Raw genomic sequence first — 22,041 nt, 5'->3', positions numbered from 1 at the left:
TTTTTAAGTAATTGTTAAAAGTTTAATCTCCCTAACTTCACTCTCCTTATTTTTGAAGATAACGCAGGATAGTAAATGTAACTTCAGATGAATGTTGCAAGAAATTATTGAAATGTGTAGATATATTTTGTTGAGTTCAAAGAAAGTGTTCAAAATTCCAATTGTATGTATGTATGTATGTGTTTATTTGTACCCATTTTTATTTGAAAGAAGTATATGTACATATACATGTACAAAATAGAATCATTTATAATCTCATATTTTGTGTAGAAGGAAAGTTGAAGGTTGAAGAGAACAGAAAAAATATTAATTCTGTAATACAAAGCTCTGATATTGTCAGAAGTGTAGAAAAGAACAAAAAGTGCCAGAAATGGTAATTATATGAGTAACTCTAAAAGACAATTCTCTTTGTTTTCTTTAAAAAAAGCTAATCATTTAGGTCAAAAGCAAATACATTTTACACTGAAGGTTTATAATGCATTTAAAACAAACATATACAGCAACAATAATACAAATGATGGAGTGAGGACAGATACATGGAATTACACTGTCATAAAGTTCTGACATTTGTGAAGTGTGATGTATGAATGGGAAGTGGAATGTAACGTGTGTGAAATGTGAAGCTGGATGCCACCTCTGGGATGCTGGGAGGGGAGGAGAAAACTAGAGGAGTGTGAAGGTGTGGCATACAGGGCTCACTCTTACAAATACAATATTACAAGTACACAATATTGACGAATCTTAGCAATAATTTAAGGATGCATATTATTAATTCTAGAACACTACATCTAACAATTGCAGAATACACTTTCTTCTCAAGTACACTGGGAACAATCATTCAGGTAAACCATATGCCAGGCTATAAAATAAGTTTCAATAACTTTCAGAAGTTTGAAATCTTACAGTGTATGTTCTTGAACAACGATGGAGTTAAGCTAAAAGTCCTTAACAGTAAGGCATTTAGAAAACTCCCAAATGCTTAGTCTCTAAACAAGACAATTCTAAATAAATAGCCCAACGATAAAAGAACTCACAGAAAGAAAAACTTAAAAATATTTTCCAGAGAATGCTAATTAAAGCACAACATATCAAAATTGATGGGCTATCACTAAAGCAGTCCTTAGAAGTAATTCTCTAGCTTTAAAGACCAATAATTTTAAAGGGTAACAATTTAAATCAATTATCTTACTTTCTACTTAATGATATACAGAAATAAGAAAATTAAGTAAGTAGAAAAAAAGAAATAATAAAGAAAAGCTGGAATCAATGAAATAGAAAACAAATATGAGAAAGTTAAAAGCCAAAATTTGGTTTTCTGAAAAGATCAATACATCTTACAGATACTTTTTTCTGTTAGGAGGGCAAAATAGTATAACACCCTGGGAAAAAAATTGGTATTATACTTTGTTCTTATTGTATTATATATATAGTGAGAGCATGCACGAGTTGGGGTGGGGGCAGAGGGAGAGAGAAAAAATCTTATTCAGACTATGTTCAGCGCAGAGCCGTACACAAGGCTAGATCCCATGACCCTGAAATCTTTCCTGAGCCGAAGTCAAAAGTCGGACACTCAACCAACTGAGCTACCCAAGTACCCCTGGTATTATACTTTCATTTACAATGGGCACATGCTTTACAAATTGTGATTCTACTCCTAGTTATAAATCAAAGAGAAACTCTTGGAAATCTACAGCAGCAAACTTGTGTAAGAACGTTTACAACTGCCTTGTTTATCAAAGAAGAAATCCGGAAATAGCCCCAAAGCCCTGCAATAGAAGAATAGATATACGAGTTGTGGCATATTCATGCACTAGAATATTATAAGGAATTAAATCAATCAAAACTAAGCAGAACACTAAATTTAATCAAAAATGTCTTTGATTAGGTGCCTATTAGGTGCCTGGCACTGATCTTGGGGTACATCAGTTAATAGAACTGTTGGGATCTTTACCTTCAAGCAACTTACATTCTTGAGGTAGAGAAAGATAAGTAATGCACATAATAAATAGGTAAATTATATATAAAGTGCACTACAAAGTGATGCCTGACTATAAACGAACAAGTGAAGCGTCGGTACGTGGGCTCAGGAATACCTGAGGTGGAGAAACTGGGGGTTAAGATACAGGGGGAGCATAGGAAGATTGCTTTCATCAGTGTGATGTTAAATGAATATAATATTGATGAGCTTTAGCAATAATAAGTGACAAAAGTACACAAAAGTACATCCCGATGCTGTGCCTCAATTCTGCCCTGCAGCAGTGGAAACTCTGAAAACCGGCAGTTGCTCTTTTCTCCTGATGTGAGAAATTCCGAGACCTTGTTTTGAGAGGTAAGGGGCACGAGATCAAAGCAGTTTTGATTAATGAGTCACCACTTGGATATAAAGGGGCTATCCTCTGAAAAGGCCATTATTATTATGGGTACCCCTAAGAAGTGGGAAAATGCTGTCAGTGAATTATTTGTAAATTGCATCCTAATTTCAGAATGTTCAGTCATTGTCATATTGGATTAAACTTTAAGTACACTGAAAAAAAAAGTAAATGTGAACATCTTCAACTGGCTACAGATATATACTTTCCACCTACATGTCATTTGCCAGTTAAATAGCTGGCGCTCTCCATTTAAAATTATATCATCAAAATATTTATAATATGTGATCTTTCTTCCATGTACATGAAATAATTTTCTATATATATTCTTTCATCATCTGAAGAATATTTTGAGATAAATAATTCTATTCTAGATTTCAGGGACAATCTTGTTCAATTACTCAAAAAGCAAACAAACATTGAGATATGTATTTGATAATGTATGTCTGTTCCTTCCAGGGAGAGTTTATTCTAAAATTATGCTATATAACTATAATTTCAAATATTACACAAATTGATCAAAATATTTTATGGTTTATTAATTTTCTGAGTTTTGTAAAGGATGTTTTTCTTTAGAAAAGGTATATCCATTTTCTAGGTTTTATTAAGTGGCTTCCATATATTTTTATGGGCTAAAACCAAGATTTTCAAGCATATACTGGAGATCACACACAGGGATTTCTTAAATGAACTCACATAAAAAATCATTTCTATATATGCTTTAAACAAAATTCACCTTACGTGCCTCCCTAATGTTCTAGGATGACTTAAACAGAAATGGTAATATGTGTGTTTGACCTATTAACCAACGAATTCCAGCTACTGAGACAGCTAACTTGGATATTTCAACTTTTAAAATTTAAGGCAAAGAAGTACTATATAAGTCTTAATAATTTGACATTTTAATATTGTATTTGATTTTAATATATTCAATGAATTTCACATATTTTGACAGAATCATAATTTTTACAAATAGATTCCCCCACATTTCAAGCTATATACATATTCATCTAGACCAAAGATGTTAGCACATATAATTACTAGATTCTAATTTATATTTCAACTTACTACAGATTTAAATACAGCATGTGTGTCATTACATGGTAAAGAAACAAGCATATGCATAACATACATCTGGATGCTTTAATTTTACATGAAGCCATTTACTTCTTGTTCAATGTCCCTAAGATATATTTTATTTCATAACTGGTTAGTTTGTACTTCCTAATTTTTTCTCATGTACATTTGTGCCTATGGGGAAATTTCAAGTTATATAATTTCCAACTATTGGAGCAGAAATGTAAGTTAAAAAAAAATTGAGGCATGGATAACATGAGACTCTCCTACTCCAAAAATAGAGAAGTTAATTGGAAACATTATTTTGGGGGGTTTAAATATTTGGATAGACACTTGCAAGACTGCTTTGCAATAGTATTAATATAGGTTAAGTTGGCTAGTGTTATTCGGTGATAGAGACTCATTTTTCATTGTTCTAACCTTATTTCCTCGCTGCAGATAGAGCGAATACATTTTGAAATGTATTCCTATGTATATATGGCACAATATTTTCTACTGGATATTTAACTAGATACCAAGGTGTAGAGTTCCAGAAATTTGAATGTATGCTTCAAACATCTGGAGCTATACATATGGGCAATATACAGCTGTGTTTATTTCAATGATTACACATTTACATGCATACAATACATTTATTTAATTGTATAATCTCCTATATATGTGAGAATATTCAAACAAATGCATTTGCTGCACTTATTTGAATATGTAATTGAAAAAGGATTCAAATAAATAATTCACCACTTTTATTTAAATCTTACAATATTTATTTATATAACATACTTATTAATATACAATCACAGCTCTTTCTTTTTAATCTAAAACTAAATATTTTTAAAAGATTAAAGAAACATAATGGTGATCACGAATCATACAAATCAAGAAATTTTGTAGAGCAGTATTCATAGTTACTGAGCTTTCAGAAGAATTTGAAAATTCAGCAGGACATGAGAATAACATCAATTGCAATTGGAATGTTTCCTTTATTCCAACAATTTTACCATAGTATATTGGACATTTTAATTGAATTTCAAAGCACTTATCCAGAAATTTTGTTTTGTTTTTCCTTTATTATTACTATTGTATTGACAAGATAAACACTTCTGGGTATTGGTTTAATATAGAAGGAAAAAGGGTTACACTATTTTAAAGCCACACACATACAAATCTGGTTAAGAGTATTAAGATAATCTCATTTAACTCTACCTTTATTTCTGGGAGAGAAACTGGAGACCAGCAAATGATTTAGGAGAAAAGAAAATAAAATTACATTTTGGATTCAATCCCTGGCCCTGATATCCTAGGAGATTTCAGAGACCTTCTAGTTAGTCTGTTTATACTTGTCTCAGTCCTTCTGTATTCTGTATGGTATTTATTTTCTCAAGGGCTTTTTATTTTTTTGTAGCTATGAAAGGCTGGACTGGAGGAAAATGACTTACACTAAATCAAGAGAAAACTTAAATAGAAAATCACACACTTTTTGCAAGACTTTTAAATCCAATGTACCACGATATAAAAAATAATGACTGCGGGCACTTCTTCATTTATTGAATGACTGAATGAATACATGTAAACTATCTGAGCCTCAGTTTCATTGTTCACAAGCCTTGGATAATAACATCTCTCGTTGGGTATTGAGGGAATTACAAGATTAAAAGGTATAAATCATTCAATTGTCAAATGCTTTCCAAATAATAACTGATAACTTATTATTTCATTCCCATTTGGTAGACGTGAACACTGAGTACCCGGACATACCTCCAAAGCTTTGTTGTTGGTCATGTTTCAGGAATCACTTTTCCTATATTGATTAATCTCCTGTAAAAAGCTTGAATCTGCAAACAGTGTTGTTTTCAGAGGTAGTCCATGCTTCCTCCAGGGGATGCTCCCCGGAAACTGGGGATGGGAATGTGTGTGTGTGTGTGTGTGTGTGTGTGTGTGTGTGTTTGTGTGTGTGTTTAGGTGGCGAGGGTTCAGTATGTAAAGAACATATTTTTGTCTTTTATATTTACAAAACAAGTCATAGTTCTCATTTTTAATTTCTATGGTCACTTTGTGAGTCAGGTACTAGAGCTAGAGACTTGTCTGAAGGAGGGAAAGGCCTTGGGGCGAGAGCACCTCGGTGACCAGAAGCCGCGCAGAGGAAGGAGACAGATTGACCAATCGGAGCGCAGGCTGGGGACTGGGGCCGTCCTTCTCCGCTAAGCCCCGCCTCTTTCCGTACAGCCCTTAGGGAGTAGGGGTGTGCAGCCGACTCGTCCCGCCCCTGCCTCTGAGTGACAGGACCGTGGACAGCAACATTTCCAGCGGGACACGAAGTTTGTCGGCCCTTGCCTTGGCTGAGCTAAGGTGTGTGTGTCCGGCGAGGGAGAGGGTGCTGGGGCAGCCCTGCCAGGGAGGCTCGGGGTCCGGGATGAAAGCGGGCGCACGTCCTTGGCGAGTCCCCAAAGCGTTTAGGAGATGGTCGTTCCTCCCCTGAGAGCGGCCCTTGGGCTGGCTGGGCGTAGGGAGGCTCTAGAAGACGGGGAACCCGAAGCCTGGGAAACCCAGTAGGTACGGTAATCACTTAAGGACCCCTTCCGGCGTACAGGGCGCTGGCGGTGGGGGTGGGGATGGCGAGCATGGAGTAGGGGAGGTGGGTGGGCGTGGCCGCCTCTGTTGCTAAGGAACGAGCGGTTCCCGCCCTGCCAGCGTGTCTGGCGCCGGCGCCGGCGCCCGGCCCTGGAGATTTTAGCTCCACCCACCTCCCGAGGCCTCTCACTCGGTTAGCGATTGGCTCCCTTGTGCTGTCAGTTAATGCGTGTCCTTTTATTTTACAGTCCAGGGTGAGGGGTCTCGTAGTTCTTGTTCTGGCCTCTCTCTAGTATTGCTCCACTCCGTACTCTTACCCGCCCTTCCCTTCTTAGTAAATATCTGCAGACCAAAACCTTTGCAGAGAAGAGCTTCAGGCAGCATGAGGTGGCTTTATTTGCTCGGGGTTGTGGGAGGGGCTAGGGTGAGATGGGAGGAGAGATCTGTGCTTGGTGCTTGGTGACTGCCTGGACCCACAGGGTGTTGGTGTCCATGTGGATGGCTAGGGAAAGGGGGATAGGATATCTAATTTCTTCTACTTGGAATTCTTTTTCTCGCTGCTGACCCTTTGAGCGCGATGAGCCTCTCAAGAAGTTGAGGCGGTTCATTTTTTGGACAAGCTCCAATACATGATCTCCCTTTCAGTCCCTACTGTGGAAAGTGAGTGATACGAGGCAGATCAAGCCCCTTGACTTCATTGGCCCACATTTAATGATTAACTGTAAGATGGTAACCACAGATAACCACTTCAGATCACTTTGCTCCTACCATTTGGCCCCAAATGATTCAGCAGAACAAACATTCTGGAGAGAAAACATAAAAGGAGCTAAAGTCTGCTCTTACTTCCTTCTGGTAAGTTTACTGTGTAAATCCCCAAGAAGGAAGGTTGTATTGCTTGTTAACACTGGGGAGAACCTTGGCCTATAAATCAGAAAACTGTCAGGGTTAGGAAATGTTTGTCCTTGGGCAATAACCTTCATAACTGTTTTCTCATCTACAAAGTAGGGATACTTTGCACTTTGTTCCCAAAAAGTAAAGAGGAATAGTTGATTATGAAAGTAGTATTAATAATCTACACAGATGTGAAGTGTTATTGATTACACTTTATCTTCTTGTCTATATGATCTGAATTTGTAAACATAGAAATATGATCATTCAGCTTAAAGTAGTTTCAAACTTCCCTTGGCACTTCTTTTATCATTGCGTTATTTAGAAATGAAGAAACTCATTTATTTGTTGTTGATTCTGTGATAGTTCTGGTTACGTGGCACCTTAAATATCTTGCTTGACACTTTTTTTCTGTTGACATCACTAGGTTTTTCAAAGTATATACATAGCCTAAAAGGATTTGGAAAGATTACCTTCTAATCCAAAGATGAATGACCTTCTTGGTATCATGTACTACTTTGAGAAGCCAAAGAAAGCTATTGACTCTCTCCTTAGAGAAAGACACTGAAGCATAAGTGGACCCTGGATTAAGACCCAATTTTGAGTCAACTTCTTGAGGGATAAGGAAATTACTCTACCCCTTGCCTCATCCCAAAGAGTGACTGAGAACATAGCTGGGAATAGAAATTGGTCTTTTTTCTTTTTTCCACAATGCATCCATGTTACCAGAGCTTTCTTTAGTTCAGCATCTTAAGTCAATCCTTTTTTTATTAATACCATTTAATTAACAGGAATACAAATGCTCAGTAAGTTGTTGTTGTCTTTCTTTTTTTTTTTTTAATTTTTTTTTTTTTACTGTTTTATTTATTTCTAGGAGAGAGAGAGAGTGACAGCTTGAGCAGGGGAGGGTCAGAGAGAGAGGGAGACACAGACTCTGAAACAGGCTCCAGGCTCTGAGCTGGCACAGAGCCAACGTGGGGCCCGAACCCATGAACCGCGAGATCATGACCTAAGCGAAAGCCGACACTTAACCGACTAAGCCACCCAGGCGCCCCTGTTGTTGTCTTTCAAAGCCATCTAAGCTATAATTTTTTTCAAATGCCCTTTGATTATTTTCTTAAAGGATAGTCTTATATTTAAGCTAATTAAAAGAGAAATCATTGTCAAATATTTTGAGAAAATGTTAAATTGTATTTTTGAGATAAACATTAAATACATAAACTTTCTCTTCTATCAAAGTCCATTTTGGACAAAGAGAAACTGGTTAGGACGTGCAACTTGAATACCATTACCTGACTCCTAGAACTCTTTTCTTCAATTTGAGTCCTCTTTTATACTATTTTAATTTCCCTTGGCTAAAAAATATTGTGATTGGTTCCACTGTGGCTCTTTTCCTTATTTCTATGAAAATAAAGGCTATAAATGGAGTTATTTTGTTTCCTAAAGTTTCTTTAGGCTTATTAATAAAAGTGGGCATCTGTAGTAGATATTATCATCAGAAAGGGAAAACACTGAGAAGACAAAGTATATATTGCTTTTGTAATAAACATGAGTATATTTTTTCTTGTTGTTTTCCGTATCATTTATAATTTTTTTTGAGCTGTTTAGTATTTGAGTATTACTTTATCAGCTCCATTGCTGGTAGAGAAACTGATGAAAAGATAAATGGATTAGAGAAAGCATTCTAATGGAATTACAGTTTTTAGGGGCTCAATAAAAAATAGCTTTTTTCCCTCCCTCTCTCGGGTATATAAACCGACAGAGGGAGTTTGCAATATCGCCTTCCTTACTGAAGAGCTGATTTGGCATAGTGCTTTGGATGGGAGATCAAAAATGAGTACTAGAACTTCCTGCCTCCTTCTACCTCCACTTCTTTTCTTAGATCCTAGACTTGAGTCAGAGATCATTTCAGTTTGCAGAAAAGGTACCTTTACCCAGAATTATAAATGAAGCAAAAGAAGGAAAACCTCTAGTATTTACGGGTTTCTAATAGCTAATATCTACCCATTGGAGTAATATGGACCAATAGATTTCAGCCACCAGTCACCAATCAGATAACTCTTATGTTGGGAAGCTGTGAGTAAGGAGTTAGGACCTGAGGCCAGGACTGTTAACCGAGTGCTCTGATTTTCCACTCTCGATGAGCCCTTTGGGCCTTTTGAAATAAGTGGTGTTTTAAATTTTTTTTTAATGTTTATTTATTTTTGAGAGATAGAGAGACAGAGCATGAGCAGGGTAGAGGCAGAGAGAGAGGGAGACACAGAATCCGAAGCAGGCTCCAGGCTCCAAGTTATTAGCACAGGGCCTCACGCAGGACTTGAACTGGGAAATGGAGAGATCATGACTTGAACCGAAGTCAGATGCTTAACTGACTGAGCCACCCAGGAGTCCTGTAAGTGGAGGTGTTTTTAAATTATTATTGTGTCTTTAAAAGATACTGGCTTTTGGGACCCTGAAGTTTAGGGATGGTAAATATTGTGTAACATAGAGGTCCAGCTCCATGAAGAATGTTCTTCCTACACTCCCAAGACCAAAAACATGTCCTTTGAGAACTGCTGTTCTAGTGGTAGTTCCTCTCCATGGAAGCATGAGGCTAGATGAGATTTCCCCCTAATCTTCATTCCTCTGTATTCACGTTTTTGATATCATTACATTAAGCTCTAAATGTGAAGGTCTTAATAAAAATACTGCTTAGAAAATAGTTTTTTTCAAATTTTGTATTCTCCCAGAATAAGTAAAACAATGTTAATGGAAAATAATGATGCATATTTCATAATATTTGATATCCTCAAAACATTTCTAACTGAACAGAGAAGGATCATAGAGTCTGAGAGCTAAATCTTTTGACACCTGGTACATACATTTAATCCTTTTTGGTATGACAGAAATGTTCAGCATCTTTTTTTTTTTTTTAACTGTTTATTTATTTATTTTGAGAGAGAGAGAGAGAGGAGGGAGGGAGGGAGAGAGTATGAGCATAGAGGAGGAGCAGAGAGAGAGGGAGAGAGAGAATACCAACAGGCTCCAAGAAATGTCAGCACGGAGCCCAACATGGGGGTTGATGTCACGACCCTTGAGATCATGACCTGAGCCTAGATCAAGTCGGAGGCTTAAGGGACTAAGTGAGCCACCCAGGCACCCCAGAAATGTTAAGTATCTTTGTGATGATAGAGTGTATATTTTCTTGAAAAAGAAAAGATGATTTCTTAGCTTCTTAACTTGGAAATGTTGAAAAACAATAGAAAGTAAATACTGTGTACTCAGAGGTTTCACAAATTCTGTTTTGTTGAACCTCCCATAAGTGAGAGGATCTTAAGGATTTTCAAGCCACTGAGCCTGGAGAATGACCACAGGAATAAAAAGAAACTTGTTCTTCTATAATAGTATTATATAGTGACATAGTTGTAAAAAGAGCAGACCAATTAGACTGAATAACTTAAAATTTTGGCAAAGACAAAAGGAAGAAAACCTTTTTTAACATGTCTTAGATGTTAAAAATATTCAAATATTGCTGAGTGTAGACTGATAAATTACATGAATACCTGTGACAAAATCCTAATTGTGGATTACAGTTTGTAACCTACACTAGACAGAAGGTACACTGGACTGAAAGCTTTAGATTTGGTTCCAGCAGGAGATACATTATTTGGGGGGTGAGGGGATGATAATATTCTAGGCATCAAGTTCCTTATATGTGAATATATAGAGTTGAAGATTTGTGGTGTTTTTCCATTTTTATGAAGAATGTGCTTGAACATTATAATACATTCTCATTATTCACAGTGGTTCAATATAGCATGAATGTCCCTGGGCAGGGGCATATCAGATTTTTTTTTTTAAAGAAGCAGTTTATGGGGCATCTGGGTGGCTCAGTTGGTTAAGCCTCCCACTCTTGATTTTGGCTCAGGCCATGATCTCACAGTTTTATGAGTTTGAGCCCTGCGTCAGGTTCTGTGCCTACAGCGTGGAGCCTGCTTGGGATTCTCCCTCTTTCTTTGTCCCTCCCCTGCTCGTGCTTTCTCTGCTTCTCTCAAAATAAATAAATAAACTTAAAAAAATTTTTGAAAGTAATTTAAAAAAAGAACCAGTTTCTGATTCCATTTTGTCATTTTCTAGAGGTCTGTTCTCTGCCTTTCCTCCTCTCCTGAACATCCTCTCCCACCCACCCATACATACGTACCTTTGGAAAAGAGGTACAGTCCCCACAGTCTATTTCAAAGCCAAATAAGCTGGATAACTCTAGCATTCAAAATGAAAAAGTGGAACAAAAAATTCCACAAACCCAAGGAAAAGGTAATCAGCAGAAGACTCAGTGGCATACCTGTGAAAACCAAAGAAGAATTTTAAGCTAAGGAAGAACGTTTGAGAAAATTCTTTGACATCTAACATGTGCAAGAATTCATGGCCTCTATGGATAGGAGAACTCCCTATATAATGAACAGACCGTGATTAGGTGACAGTAGGAAGATAGAAAGGTAAAACAGAAAGATGAGGAAAAACTAAAAATGAGAATTGTATTGTATTGTATTGTCCCTTTGACAAACTACCACAAATTTAGTGACTTTAACACCCGAAAAGTCATTATCTTAATCTGTAGTGCAGAAGTTTGACACAGGTCTCACTGGGCTGAAATCAAGGTTTTGGCAGGGCTGCGTGTCTTTCTGGAGGCCCTGGGAGGGAATCTGTTTCCTTGCTTCTCCCAGCTTCTAGTGGCTTCTCGCATTCCTTGGTTAATGGCTCCCTTCCTTCATCTTCAGAGCCAGCAACATTACATTCATATTTTTCTGTAGTCAAATCCCATCCAGACCACAGCTAAGAAAAGTGATCAGCTTATAAAGACCCACCTGGATAATCCACGATAATCTCTTCCTTTTAAGGTTCCTCATTTAATCACATCTTTTGCTATGTAATCCTCACAGGTAATATTCACATAATCACAAGTTAGGGCCTCAGGACCTTGGCATCTTTGAGGGACACATTATTCTGCCTACCACAGTGACATATTAAAAATCTATATTTGAGGCAGTAAAGAACAGAATTGATATTACTGTAGAAAATTTAATCAATATGAAAAATAGACTTGAAAAGTTCTCCTAATGTAAATCTTAAATTCATGAAAAGAAAGATGATATGTGGAGGAAAAAAAATGAGGTACACTCTATGAAAATTTCGAGTTTTTGAAGAAGAGACTGCCATATTGGTAATTATTCCTAAAGAAGAGAAGACAGTATTTGAAAAAAAGGAAATAAGCAAAGAAGTAACAGGAATCCAAACTTTTTGAGTTGAAAAAGACATGAAGAAAGAATAAGATGTGACAACTCAAAGAGACACAATATCAAAAAATTTTCAAACTAGTGTAATGATACAGAAAAATACTTTCTATATCTAGAAATAGAGAAAAATAGCATATTAAAATTAGGAAACAAAAGTTAGACTGGTCTCAGACTCCTTTCCTGGAGCATTAAGTAGAAGACAACAGGGAAACAATTTTAGATTTTTTTTTTTTATATTTCTTGTGTAATGGCAACAGAAAACCACTCCTAAGGTTATAAGGGACCCTAAACTACACCCTATTTGCTTTTTGTGGGGGAAAAAACCTAAGACCAACAGTTTATTAGAAGATGATATAAGTGTAAAAGCCATGGCGTATTTAAAAAATCTTTTTAAATGTTTTATTTATTTCTGAGAGAGAGAGAGAGAGGGTCAGAGAGAGAGGGAGACACAGAATCCAAAGCAGACTCCAGGCTCTGAGCTAGCTGTTGGCACAGAGCCCGACGTGGGACTCGAACCCATGAACCGTAAGATCATGACCTGAGCCGAAGTCGGACACTTAACCGACTGAGCCACCCTGGTGCCCCAGCCATGGCATACTTTTTAAAAAGCTGATGGTACATGTTAGAATTCTAGAGTATTGATGTTGCTCTCAATAATTATGTCAAATCTAGAGAAAAATTGACTATAAATGTAAAAAATTGCTTACATGAAAAGATATATAATGTAAAAATTCATCAACGACAATCTATATGTAAATAGCATTTTGTGATTTTCTGATTGACTTATGCCAGAGATGAAACCTAGTAATTTAATAGTATGAATAGACTTTAAAATATACCTAAAGCATTCCTCAGCAAACTATGATCCATGGCTTTTCCAAATCTGGCTCCATGCTTGTTTTGTATGACCTGTGAACCAAGAATAGTTTTTACATTTTTAAATGGGTGGGGGAAAACAAAGCAAAGCAATAATATTTTGTAATGTAAACATGAAATTAAGATTTTGTTTATAAATAGTTTCACTGGAACACACCTACACATTTGTTTACATATTGTATGTGGCACTAAAACAGCAGTATAGAGTAATTGCAACGGATATGCAAATGTGTGGCTGTGTAGTTTTGCATTGCTCAGAGCACTGGGATTTGCTGTGACATAGTTGTAATTTGATTTTGCTTTTCAACCTTCAAAGCCTAAAAATTTATGATTTGATCCTTTATATGAAAAGTTGGCAACTCCTGACCTAAACTATAAACTTTAGTGTATAGGGGCGCCTGGGTGGCTCAGTCGGTTAAGCAGCCGACTTCGGCTCAGGTGGTGATCTCGCGGTTCGTGGGTTCGAGCCCCGCGTCCGGCTCTGTGAAGGCAGCTCAGAGCCTGGAGCCTGTTTCTGATTACGTGTCTCCCTCTCTCTCTGCCCCTCCCCCTCTCATGCTCTGTCTCTGTCTCAAAAATAAACTATAAAATATTAAAAAAAAACTTTAGTGTATAAAATTGAAGAATTTTCTTTTTATTTCAAGGCACCCAAATTTACTCAGTAATTGCCCTTCAGTGTTCTGCTTACCCCAGCATTTCTTTGGTCTTCTATGGACTGCGATGAAAAACAAGTCTATTATTTTTTACATTTAATCATCCAAAATTTCTCTTTTTTACCTCTGTGCTTTAAATGAAACATGTTAATGTAAAGATTTTTAAATTTCATTTCCAGAGACATTCATTTATATATTGCAGTACTGTTAGAAATACTATCACTGTATTATTGTATGCCAAAAATCTATGTATTTATAGAGATAAGCATGTATTGTATTTAATAAGGAAGGTATGAATCAGTCATTAATCAGCAAAGATTCATTTGGCAGGCACTGATGAATTATATAGCGGAAGTGGCTTTGAAACAAGGTTTGGAAAGATGCCTGTGAATTTAAGGTAGATAAGGGGCTAAGGTAATCAGGCAAAGAGAACAATATTTGTAAAGCTACTAAGCTGTCAATAGGATCACATAGTTGGGAAATGAAAGAAATTCAGTGGCTGGAACACAATTTGGAGAAAAGTAGCTAGAGTTGAAGCAATAAAGACGTGTGGTCCAGGCCGAGAGAGGTGTTATGTGCCACACAAAGCAATTTTTATCTTTTAGGCCATGAGGATCCATTTTAGATTTTTATGCTGTAGAGTCCACATGATCAGATCAATATTTTAGAGTAATAATTCTTAAACTTTTCAAATACAGCACTCCCTCAACTTTTTTAATGCTATGAATATACCGTCACGGAACAAAAGTTGCATTGGGCAGTACCTACGTATGTCCTATTTATAACAGAATTTTCCTTGAGGAAGGATACATAAGCAATCCCCCAGTTATCCTTGGAACTTAAGTGGTATGGAAACTTTTGTGAGCAGATTGCTACATAAACTGGAATAATTTTAAAATTTCAAAAGATTAAGAAGTTACCTATAAGGTAAAAAATGATCTGTCTTATCTCTCCTGGGTACCCAGAGCTACTTTAAGACCAAACATAATGTATTATGCCTGCATACTGCACTGGTTTTATATATGGCTTATAAAAACTTTATAAAAACTTGAGATGATAGGCATTTAGTTATGGACCCCCTTGAACATATTGGGATTTTCCTTTCTTAGATATTTAAAAAACAATGTTTAATGCTTAGCATTTCTTCTGGTAAAATTAGCATATTTGTTTTGAATACCTGAAAAGAATTTCATTAAAACCATATCTCATTTTAAACATTGATTCAGATATATAATAAAAAGTTTTCTAGGTAATATTGTCTCACATTTATATAGATCTTTATATTTAACACATTATTTTCATAAAAATGATCTCATTTCATCCTTACAGTCATCTCTGTGATACATATAAAAGAGTTATTTTCTCCATCTTATAGATTTGAAATCTATATCTCAGATGGATGATCTGGATATACTCTTCCTTATAGAGGAAAGTGAGTGTGCTCTGTGATCAGATGGATTTGCGTTCAGATCTCTGCCCTTTTCTTTGTAATCTGTGTGCGTTGGAAAAGTGACTTAATCATTAGGACACTCAGTTTTTTCGGTTGGGGTTCACTGTAGTTGTCCTGCAGGAATGTTATGAGAATTTCTGATAATACATGTGACATGCAAAGCACAGTAAATAGAAACGGCTGATATTGTTGTTGCTGATGTTTTTTTTTATTTTTTTAATGTTTTATTTATTTCCAGGAGAGAGAGACAGCGTGAGCAGGGGAGGGTCAGAGAGAGAGGGAGTCACAGACTGAAACAGCCTCCAGGCTCTGAGCTGGCAGTCAGCACAGAGCCCGACGCGGGGCCCGAACCCACGAATCGCGAGATCATGACCTAAGCGAAAGTCGGACGCTTAACCGACTAAGCCACCCAGGCGCCCCTGTTGTTGCTGATGTTAATCATCATCATTAATAAGGGTCCAACACCCATTATTCTCATTTTCAAAATCCAAAATTTCTGCAGAATAATTTGTTTCCAAGTTTTGCATAAACTCATTTGAGGCAAAATCATACTTAAAATGACTTGGGACTATTTATGTAGTCTTTATTTTTCCAGTCAGTGTTAATATTGATAAGATTTTACTATGAAATATTAATGTGCTGCCCCTACTTTCCTCCAGGAGTGTTATGTAATTATGGTAAATGGGATATATTAACTTTTCTATAATCTAAAAACCTCCAAGGCACAATTAGCCCAAACACTGTATTTTATTTTATTTTTTTACTTTACTTTATTTTATTTTTATTTTATTTTTTGGCTCAAACATTTTAGATAAGGATTATATATATTATTATGGTTTTTTATTTTAGGAACAGCTTTACTGAGATATAATCGAAAACCATTAAATTTATTTTTTTAAGTGTATAAGTCAGTAGCTTGTTTGGATATTCACAGAGTTGTGCAAACATAACCACTATGTAATTTTAGAACATTTAAATAACCTCAAAAAGAAACCCAGTACCCATTATCAGTCATGCCCCATCTCTTTTGCTCTCACTCCCAGACCTATATAACTGTTAATCTGTCTTCTTTCTTGATAGATTTTCTCATTCTGGACATTTCATACAAAGAGAACAATACGAATGATGCATTAATTGGACTTTTGTGATTGGCTTCTTTCACTTAGCATGTTTTCAAGGTTCACCCATGGGGTAACATGTATTAATATTTCATTCCTTTTTGTGGTGGAATAATATTCCATTGTATGGTTATACCACATTTTATTTATCTATTCATCATGGATTGTTTCCACTTTGTGGCTATAAAAATAATGATGCTATGAACATTTATGTACAAGTTTTTATGTGGACATGAAATGTGTTTTCATTTCTCTTGGGTAAATACCTAGGAGTGAAATTGCTGGGTCATATGGTTTGAGGAACTGAGAAACTGTTTTCCAAGACGGCTGTGCAACCATTTTACTTTCCCACCAGCAATGTAGGAAGGTCTAATTCATATCCTCACCCACACTTGTTAATGTCTGTCTAGTGAAGTGGCATCTCATTGTATCTCTTTTGATTTGAATTTCCTTAGTGACTGATCTTTTCATGCGCTTATTGGCAGTCTGTATTTATTCTGAAGAAACGTCTATTTAAATCCTTTGCCCTTTTTAAAATTGGATTATTTACATTTTTACTGTTGTGTCGTAAGAGTTCTTCATTAGTCTGGATATAAGACCCATGACAGATATATAATTTGCAAGTAATTTCTCCCATTCTGTTGGTTGTCTTTTCACTTTCTTGATTATGTACTTTGGAGCACAAAAGTTTTTCTTTATTCTGATGAAGTCCAGTGTACCTGTTTTTTGTTGTTGTTGCTTGTATGTTTGGGGTTGTATCTAAGAAACTATTTGCCAACCCATGGTCATGAAATTTTACTCTTCTGTTTTCTTCTAAGCATTTAATTATTTCAGTATTTTGATCTAAGTCAGTGACTCATTGGAGTTAATTTTTGTGCATATTATGAAGCAGGACTTCAGTTTTATTCTTTTGCAGTACCATTTGTTTAAAAAAAAAAAAAAACCTGTGCTTTCATATTATCATGCTTGACCTGGATTATTATCACTATTTAAAATGGCCTAAAGGTTGCGAGCTATTTTTAATGATATGCTTGGAATTAATGAAACTTGTGTTCTCAGAGGCTTGGGGATAAATTTCGAGTTGATTTTATTATTATGGGACAGTGGTTGGAACCATTTAAACTTGATACTCTTATCTATATAAGAGCAATTGCAACATAAAACTAGGGATAGGTCCAGTGCCTGGCACATAATAGATATTCAGTAAATACCTGTTGAACAAAAATGAATAAATCATGTTATTTCTTTGTTGCTTTTTAATGGGCATTTAGTTTAGAAAGTAACATATTTAATATTTATATTTCATTAAATTATTTTTGTAGTTTTAGAAATTATTTTTATAGGTCACCTTTGTACAAATTGCAGTAACAGAGAACAAATTAAAATTGGTCTCTTTGCATACATATTCAACTCTAAAAATATAGTGAACACATCTCTCACTACTTTTCAGATAATCACTATACAGTGAATGCATAGTGATTAAAGTATGATCTGTAGAAATAATGTTACTATTTATTGCAGTGGAAAGGGTGTCTTTATATTTCAGAAACATTGGGTCAAGTAAATTTAAAAAAGGTTTCTTATTACATGACTTCTCAGGACCTTTTTTTTTTTTTTTTAGAAGGTGTGCTTTATGAAAAAGGGGCATAGTATGCAGCATTTTTTTGACTGTATTGACCAGAGAAGCTTAATTCGATTGAATGTATAACAGACTTAGCATACCAAGAAACACTTCTTGGATATTGCCGCCATAGTGATTTTATCTTGTGGGCATTAGGGCACTGGAGATCATCTGTTTAATATTTCCATATACTCTATTTTGAATTCCAGTAAGAAAAAACAACCAAGAGCATTATTATTGGTATCTGGAATTGAATTTTCCAGGAATGCAAGCACGGCTTCTTCAGTAAAGATCTTGCCTTTGGAAACATCTTCCCCTTGGCAGCTCTCCAGAGTTCAGACTTGGCAGCATCAAGGACACAACACAAGGTGTGTTTATTTGATCTAACATTTGGCAAAAGGTGTTTTGACTTGCGGTTTTTTTTTTTTTTTTTCACTTGTTTCTTGTTTTGGTTTGTTTGCTTCTGGCAATGAGCTTGAGTTTGGAAGGTAGTGTTTCTTATGGAAGACAGAAGTACTACAATGGGGGAATGTTTTTACTTATATTTATTTTGTGGCATTTGGACAAATCCAAGTAAATAAAACAAGATCCATGGAACTATAAATCTATATCTGATATATTTTTGAATCATTTATTATTATTTATTGTCTATTAGGATTTGTTTCTACATTAAATACTTGTTTCTCTTGGTGTTTGGTCCTTTATGATACTTTGGTACATTACTGTAAGTTTGGTAATTGTGTAGGGATCATAATCAATGTTTCTGCTTAGTAAGTAAGGAACACATTAAGATCATTGTAAAATGTCATTCAATGTCATTTTTAATCTTTCTTGATTAATTGCTATATCCTCTTTTTACGTGTTTTGTGGAAAGAGGAAATATGTTATACAGTCAAAGAATATGGGCCCCCATTATATCCCTGACCTTATCTTCTGCTGTCCTCTCCCACCTCCTCCTCTGCTCAGAACTTTTCAATGGCTCTCTATTTCACCATGATAAAAGCTAAAGCTCTTAAACGTGCCTATATGTCTCCACAAGAGATGGGTCCTTGTTACTGCTCTAATCTCATCTCTAATCATTCATTTGTTCAGCCATACTGGCTCCTTTGATGTTCTTTGAACATTCCAGGACTGTTCCCATCTCAGGGTTTTTAGGGTATTCTCTCTACAGAATTGCTCTTCCTTAGATATCTTCATAGCCAATTTATTTACTTTCCTTTGGGTCTTTATTAAAAGGTCATCTTCTAAATGAGATCTTAACTGGTCACCATCTAAATATCCCTGCTCTGTATTTTCTACTTAGCATTTATCACTGTATAACGAACTATACATTTTATACTTATTTGTCTTGCTTATCGTCATTGTCCTTCTTAAGAATATTAGTTCCTGTGACAGCAGGTGTTTTTGTTTCCTCTGGTTTTACTCTATCTGTAGCAACTAGATGAATCCTTGGTTCTTGATGAGTGAATTAATGAAAGAGCGGTAAATTTAGCAAACATTTTTTCAACATTTACTATGAGCGAGGCACTATGCTAATTGGTGATGATATAGAGATGAAATACACAGTTCCTGCCCTCAGAAGTACTATTGGAAGGGAGATGGGTAGTTATGGCAGCCATCTTACTAGTGTTGTGTTGTGATACGAGTATGAATACAATGCTGTCTGCCCTTGGAGAAACAGCATTTGAATCACACTGTGTTGGGCTCATGGAAGGCTTGCTGGAAAAGGTAGCCTTTTATTATCAGCCAGAATAGCCTGAATTATGCTGTAGAAACAAACAAGCCCAATTCACAGTGTCTTAACTCAACAAATGTTTCTTTCTCACACAGACTACATGTCCAAAACGTGTTGGTAGGAAAGCTCATGTACTTCCATGACCCAGATGCAGCAATGGGAAGAGAGTGGCTAATTACGCACTGATACATTGGTCAAAACAAATTTCAAAAGGGGGACTATGAAGTGCAATATTGTCTCTACTCAGAGGGAAAAGAGAATTGGAAGATATGTGAGTAGAATTAATGACTGCTATACCTTTCTACTGTTTTACAGAAGTATAACATATCCAGATAAAGAAGTATTTGAAAACATTTTCAGAGAAAAGAAGAGTATAGGCAAAGGCAATAAGCTGTTATGTAGTGTGACAATTTCAGGGAACTGTATGCAATTCAAAATAGTTAGAGCACATTGTTTGTGTGGGATAAAGACAGGTAGAAATCGGAAGGAGAACAGGGGTTAGAATATACCAAGCTATGAGATTAGAACTCCATCCTACAGGACATAGGGAAACACTGAATGATATAATATCCTTCAGGGGATTTTCTTGATTAACTTAATTTATGAAAGATTATGCTGGAAACAGTGTGGGAGATGGTTTGAGGGGAGCAAGACCAGAGACAGGAAGACTAATAATGATACTAATTCAGTAATGCTGGTGAGATCCCAGACAAAAGCAATGATAGAAGAAAGGTAAAAGAGGAGAACAAAAGGTAAAAAAGGCAGGAAAAGTATATACATAGGGGTGGACTCCAGGGCACAGAGGGAGCCTTGGTACACCACAGGACACTTCTTTCACTGAGATTATGGTAGAGGTGATTACCTAAACAATGTCTGTATGTTAACACGTATGTGTGTATATATGTGTGTTTGGAGTATGTGTCAATGTGTATGTTGGTGTGTGAAACAATGAGCTAGAGCAAGCTTGCAAGTGAGCGATTTTTACTTAGTGGTCTGTATTTTCTTTGTAACTTGGGAAATAAGTTCATATGCCTAAAATAAAATGAGGGTGAGTGGAAGACTTCAGGAGAGCCCTGCAGGTTTTAATGGCTGCTGAGTCAAATGGGACATACAGTTGACTTGGGGCAGAGAGGTTGCTGGGAAATGTTATACACTTATAAAAACTTAGATTATATATTTTACTGCAATATTACTTTGGAAAGTTCAGTTACTTTTTCTTTAAATTGTTTAGAGATCAGTAATAACTTAAAAATGTACACTTTAAAAGACTTTTGTGTATGCTGCTTCCATTAGAGGGACTCATGAGATATAATCTAACTCTAGCTCTCAAATTTTGGTTACCATGATATTAAGGACCCAATCATTTCACAACAGAGGGAATAAAAATGTCGAAAACTAGTGAGGTAGTTATCCAGTGCTTTTATGGGATCATGCTTTTATGATAGATTTTCAAATAAAGTACTATAATGCGACAGTGAGGTTTAATTTTTAAAAAGAAGATAGAGAAATTATTAGAATATTTGTGATATTTTTTAAGAAAGTTTTCAGAAGACATTGTTTGGTATGTACTATAATTAAAAGGATATTCTGAAATCATGTTTCTTGTTTGCCATTGTGTATTAAACCCATGGTTAAAATATTTGGGATGCCACATTTAGTATTGCAAATGAAAGTTTTGAGACCTTGATGACAGAACCAGTTTTATCTAATAGGGAACATATTGATCTGCTCAATGCGTGTTGTGGAGATATATATACATTTAGTACATCTTCTCAGGAGAGAATAACAAGGAATTGGTGGAAAAGTTGACCTGAAAAGATTCTTTTCTTAGATTGAAAGGTATTTTAGAACACTTGACAAAGATTAGAGCTATAGTTATCACTTTTAAAACTGAGGACTAGTGTTTAAGCTTTTGTTTGTTTGTTTAGAAGTCTTCCATTTTAGAAAGTATTTTTGAGTACTGATTATGTACATATGCTGTGAGCATGAAAGTGGTACTCTCTTAATCCAGAATTTCCGATATTTACTGACAATAAAACAGTACATGTAATTTGGCATCTTAAAAGTTGTCCAAAGATATTTTTGTTGAAGTCACTTAACTGATAATAGAAGATTGTTAGAAGACCAAATAATAGCAGAAAGTGTACAGTTTATATGTAATTAAATTAGTACAGGCATAGTATATTCTGAGACCATTCTTATACTTTTAGAACCTTAACTGTAAGGGAGCTCATTGACTTCTTAAACAAATGTGAGATCATCAAGTTCAGGTTGTATTTTGTTCACAAAAACCATTTGGACTCTGTGGTATCTCAACAGCAAGTAACTGATTAAACCAGCATGACGTAATGATATTAAAAACATTTAATAAACACTATGTGAGAAGGACTATGTTAAGTACTTTATATATTTA

At 35.7% G+C, this 22,041-nt stretch overlaps 1 long non-coding RNA gene across 1 annotated transcript; it reads left to right on the top strand.

Moving 5' to 3' along the window:
* The first annotated feature begins 5,671 nt into the window (after window positions 1–5,671).
* On the top strand, window positions 5,672–19,893 carry LOC120221644. Its single transcript, XR_005525859.1, has 3 exons — window positions 5,672–5,792; window positions 18,103–18,261; window positions 19,724–19,893. It is a non-coding gene; the product is annotated as an uncharacterized LOC120221644 (long non-coding RNA).
* Window positions 19,894–22,041: the final 2,148 nt, after the last annotated feature.

This window comes from Hyaena hyaena, unplaced genomic scaffold (genome assembly GCF_003009895.1).
Source record: "Hyaena hyaena isolate Hyena2069 unplaced genomic scaffold, ASM300989v1 scaffold_794, whole genome shotgun sequence".
In the NCBI taxonomy this organism is placed as follows: domain Eukaryota; kingdom Metazoa; phylum Chordata; class Mammalia; order Carnivora; family Hyaenidae; genus Hyaena; species Hyaena hyaena.
Note: the sequence above shows the minus strand (reverse complement) of the source record. Positions and strands in the feature narration are given on the sequence as shown.